The following is a 6,000-nucleotide window of genomic DNA, read 5'->3' as shown; positions in this document are numbered from 1 at the left end:
GTTCTCCCATCAAACATACCCAAGCATTACTGGGGTATCGAATATTAGAACAAAGACCTTTATTTTCTTCGCATATGAGTGTTTTAGTTACATTATCTGCTGTCAATTCACTTGTGATTTTCATCTTCAAGAAACTGCTTTTAGTGATGCTTTTGCTTTAGATTGTACACCCATACAATTGGGGTAGTGCTAACACAATGGCCTATATTTGTCAAAAAGGTTCACAACAGGATAAAAAGTGTATAATGGTTTACACAAGGTCCTAGATTTGTCAAATAGGCCAATCACATGTTTAAATGTGGATAATGGTCGACACTAAGATATCCATTTCTTTAACCATTAATAATCAGCAGGCAGGTACTCCATGACTATTTTGCATCTATGACCATGTGCCCATGTAGGTTTTTCCACTTATCATTAGGTTTAACACCCTCATTTACCCAAGCATGTCCTGTGGACCTTTGAAAAGCAGTCAATAAGACCTCACAGTTACATCCGATAAAATTTAATTTGTATTTTTAGTCAAACGTGTAAACATGACGTTAGTCAAAATACAGACAGCCATTTGCACCAAACCTATCACTGGCTTATCTTCTTCATTCCCCCCTCTAAGTGTTTTAACACACATATAGAGATTTAACTTGGTGGACGTACAACGCGTATGTGCGATTGACGTCACTAAGTTGGCGTCATTACCTATAATGTGACATGCACCTTTTCCACCTTCATTGGAATCGTTTCCCACTTATTTTCTAACTGTAACAAGACGACATGCCCCTTGGAGCACCTGATCGCCTAATATTCCATGTTGATTACATAGACACCTTTATTTACACGTTGCACGCGCACGCGCGAACAACGTCACTCACTCAATATATAAACAACAGTGACGTCACTCGCGCAAATGACGTCAGCTTGTCCGAAAGGTACATAAAGACGAGTTCCATCACAAAATGGCAGACGCCGCCACAGCCTTCGCCGGTCTGGATGTTGCTCCATTTTGGGACCTGTAAAAAGGGAAGAGAAGTAAGTTGACTTGGACTTTATCACTTTATTGGTATCACTTAGTTATGTAGAATCGAAATAAGATACTTACTATTTCCAATCTGGCCACATAGCCTTAACTTGTTCTATGCCAGGTACTTTGGGGAATAAAGCTTTTCTTCTGCCAAACACTTTTATGTAGAATCATAATAAGAGACTAACTATTTCCATTCTGGCCACATAGCCTTTACTTGGTCCGTGACAGCTTTTCTAAAAAATACCCCGTTTCCCCTTTACTTACCTCTACCACCTTGGTTTTTTAGGTTACTCCTCTTGGAAACAGTTGATTTGGATTAGTTTTCATCGATTAACCGTTTACCAGATTAAGATACCCAGTGACCATTGACTGGTCAGCTCTACCATTGGACCAGTTGTTCAACCAAAGACTTGTAAGTGTGTTTTCACTTATGCATAAACATGACAACCAGATACCTATATTCTTGTCATTAAGACAGCGTCTTTCTCCTTATCTGAGTATTGCTTCTTTGACCAGATCTCACGACAGGTCAAGAACAAACTTTGCGAAATCATCTCAGGAACACTTTCATCTATGGCCATACAAGACACTCCATCTTTTTTGGCCTATTTTAAATAGGTAAGAACAACTAGCTATAATTGTTCCTTATGTGACAACTTCAGTTTATCCATTTTTGTTCAAAAACACTTAGTGCATTGAATTATTCTCTCCGTGAATAGCATATACAGGCATTTAGCACCACTAATAACTTGGTTGTACGAAAAAATGTATCTGTTTTGATGAAAAATGTATCTGTTTTGATTCAAATTAAGAGTTTTAAGTTTTTGTCAATTTTTGATAACGGTTTCACTCTAAAGGCTGTTAGACACTCTAAAACAATTAAGTCCATTTGAATTATGCACTGTACACTTTAAGTCCAGGATCTGTGTGTTGACATGTATCTCAGAGATGTCCTTGAATTGAGGTTGTTTTGAAATTGTTGCTTTCGAAATTGCTTATTGACTAAAAATATTATATTGTTTAAATTTAAAATGTTTCTTTTCTTTATAGAAATGTTATTCTTAAAGAAAAAATGCCCCTGATGAAGAGTTGTTTGCTACTCGAAACGCGTTGGGCCTACCATCTTGTATGAATAATAAATTGTCTTGCTTATGAATTTATCCTTCAAGTTGTCAAAATTTAATTATTTAGTGAAATTTTGAATATATATCTGAAATGCCTTTAAAAGACTTTCCATCTTTAATGATTCTCTAATCACCATTAGGCTTTGGCCTTTTAGATAGTGTGCAGGGGACAAAGCTTTCCTAGTAGGAAAACACTCTCTTTTGTCCTAAGTAGCAGCTTTGAAACAGAGCAATAGTTTCTCTGCAGAAAGACAATCAGTTAGGTTTTGAACTCTTTCTGCTACTACTTCTGCTTTTTTGTTTACTTCACTGTCTCTGTATATAATCATATTTGTATGTGTTGTCTCTTTGTGTTTTGTCTGTAATAATTATGTATTAAGTGGGTTTTATTATCTACTTATTACATGTTTCACAGTACGCAAAACTCTGATAAGAAAGCAGTTATCATTTCACTATTCAACATGACAAGATTATGAATATTGCACCTTCATCATGTATGCTGCACACACTGCCTATGTTTCTGCATGAGTAGCTTAGTATACTGTATAGAACTTCATAACAGAATGCTATTTATATCAATGCATTGCTTAATGCACTAATTAGCTCATGATATTTATCCCAATGATCCTTGACAGTTTTTGGTCAGCATTATAAGAATCCCTTGTACAGAGTTTTCATGAAAAGTAAATGCACATGTGATGTCATCAGTGATGTCATCAATGACATTTGTGATGTCATCTTTGATGTCCTGGGTGTTAGTGTTAGCAGTGCACGGTGGCGCAAGTTATGGTTGCTTATCTTACCATAACTGCTGAATTTCAGGGGTTTTTTGGTTTTACTTTGAACCATAACGTCCCTTTAACAACGTTTTTTTACTGAATTTCATAGGTTTTTCGTAGTGCAACTTAACCATAACGTCCCTTTAACAAAGTTTTTTCACTGAATTTCATAGGTTTTCTGTAGCGCAACTTAACCATAACATCCCTTTAACAAAGTTTTTTAACTGAATTTCATAGGTTTTTAGTAGCACAACTTAACCATAATATCCCTGACTTCATATACATGTAACATAGAACATACTGAACCCCCACTTAGTGATTTAGATGTCCGCGGACTACTGCCATGTCCGCGGACATATCGAGAATCTGAGCGTGGTGAATGTAAATTTAAATAGTGTGCCCCATTTCCCCTTTGAAGTTGGCTCTGAAAAGAGACGTTTTTTTTGGTTTTTTTTACAGATGCTTGACAGACACCTGTTATTTTGTATTTTTTTTCTTGTTTTTTTTTCTTACTTTACTCCTAAAATCTTCACATAACCTTCTCCAAAGCAACCCTTACATTCCAAAATAGAAAGGCATTTCCCGTAAAAGATAAAGAGATGCCATCTTCTTTAAAATTAACAGTATTACTGGCATCAATATTCTCATTATTACAGAAGAACATACCAGCTCTAAGCATGAAGGCACACATGCCTCGGTTAATGACACACCTAGCAATGTTTTGCTGAGGACAAAAAACTGAACTATTGTCCCATATTGCCCTAGGTAGTAATCCAGAAAAAATTACTTTCGCATTTGGAAGGATCTTCATTACGGCTTGAACCAAGCGTTCCAAATCAGCCAACAAAGTAGGGGCACTGACGTTGCCCAAATGGAAAGCACCATAGTGCAAAACTACCACATGCGGACTGTTCATCGTGGCCATATCCTCACAAACTTGTACAATTCCCTGTACATTGCAATCAGGCACAGTGCTCCACACCACCTCCACTCCTTTCACATCAAAGTTCTTTTCAACATGCCTGCATCGAGCGTACTGTTGTAAACCATGCACAAACATATCTCCAAGCACCAACACCCTGACTTTCTCTACTTCTGCCATCTTCACCACACACAGTCTCTTTCTTTCAACACAAATCCACAACCTCGACATCTGATTGGCTAATCCGTACAGTCTTCTTTCCATGTTGGATTTGCTGGAAAACCCCGGATGTAGCACGCCCTGTCCACGGACAGCCGCGGTGTCTGCGGACCGCGTAACTCTTCGACACCCTTTCTACCATTTCCACTTTACTCTCTGTGCCATTCCCTCATTGCATACAGCTAAGCAGTCACACAATATGAAGAACGTCCTCAGAACACCCCCATTTTGTTTATTTTCGAACATTTCAGGACATTTATCATTTCATTATTCAACATATTAACATTACAAATATTATACTTTCATCTTGTATGCTGCACACAATGCTATGTTTCTCCATTGGTAGCTCAGTATACTGGATAGAACACCATAATATAATGCTATTTATATCAATGCATCGTTCAAAGCACTAATTACGGTATGATATTTATTGCAATGAACCTTGACACTTTTTTCGCAACATTATAATAAAAATCCCTAGTACACAAATTTCATGAAAAGTAAATGCACATGTGATGTCATCAGTGATGTCGTCAATGACATTTGCGATGTCATCTTTGATGTCCTGGGTGTTAGTCTTAGCAGTGCACGGTGGTGGCGCGAGTTATGGTTGCTTAGCTTACCATAACTGGCGAATTTCAGGGGGGTTTCGGCTTTACTTGGAACCATAACGTCCCTTAAACAAACTTTTTTTATTAGCACGCAAACAATATACAAAGATGTAGTGTAAACAGCAGGTTCTCACAGATGGCTTTACACAGAATGTTGCAAAGTAAGCATTTATGCTCATTCACAGTGAAGGTCAGCTGCTTCCATTTTTTTCTCCCGGCCCGGAGAGGCCCACGACTCCCAGTATAAGGTTCTATTTTTTTTTTACCTTGACAGACAGAGATTGTGCTGAAAGACTTCTTGTGAAGGAGTGTAGCAAAAACGTAAGACACGATAAAGATGACATTTGAGAAAGATCGTTGACACACGCGGAGTCGTATTTTGGGACTGCACTACACTTGGACAATGGAAAATGCAATTATAATGTAAGTAACCCTTTAGATTATTTTATACCAGAATATAATAACAATAGCGTGGCATTAAAGCCCGGTCAAGTTGTACTTGTTCGTTCAATGTGGCATATTGTTTTCTACCGCGCACTATCACCGCCGAATTGATCCTGTGTCGTTTAGAGGGCTCTGAAAAAGGCAGACGACACAGGGTGGGTTAATAGAACTAATTTAACCGGTCTGTAGCCGGTCAAGCGCTCTACTCGCTGTGCCACTTCACTGTAGCCGGTCAAGTGGCACAGCGAGTAGAGTGCTCGCTTTGACATCCGTGCAAAGCTTGCTAACACAGGTTCGAATCCCGGCACGGCCAAACTCAGCCTTTCATCCTTCCGTGGTCGATAAATGAGCACCACACACCGTGGGTAATAATGAGCAGCGCTGAGATACCTGACGGTTCTTAGCGCTATATAAATGCGAAAATATTATTATTTTATTATTAACATACTCCGTTGCACTATCTTCGCTAGCAAATAGTTTCACGCCCTAATAAATAAAATGAATATTTTTAATAAAGATCGGCTGGTGAGACTAATTTATGTTTTTTAAAACAGGTATTTTGCCCCATTTTGCCAATGTCGCGATTTTCAGACTCCAGCGGATGGATTTTTCAACTGCCAGGTGCAGCTCCATGTAAGTAACTTCATGACCCTCACCATTTTATGGGACAATCGCCAAGGACCAATATGCCCTTACGCAGTACTAGCGGCTAGAAGCAACGTACCAACCATTATGGTGGTCTAATGCCTCGTTGTTGGAGCAACCTTCCGATTATCAGTGCGACCATTTACTGCTTTTATCATAAACCAACAGCCTATCTACCGCAAAGGAACAGCGCGTGGCTCAAAATAAACTTTTGCTGATCGACAGCAGAAACAAT

This window comes from Ambystoma mexicanum, chromosome 14 (assembly GCF_040938575.1).
Source record: "Ambystoma mexicanum isolate Mex_15411 chromosome 14, UKY_AmexF1_1, whole genome shotgun sequence".
Taxonomy (NCBI): Eukaryota; Metazoa; Chordata; class Amphibia; order Caudata; family Ambystomatidae; genus Ambystoma; species Ambystoma mexicanum.
This window is presented reverse-complemented; position numbering follows the sequence as displayed.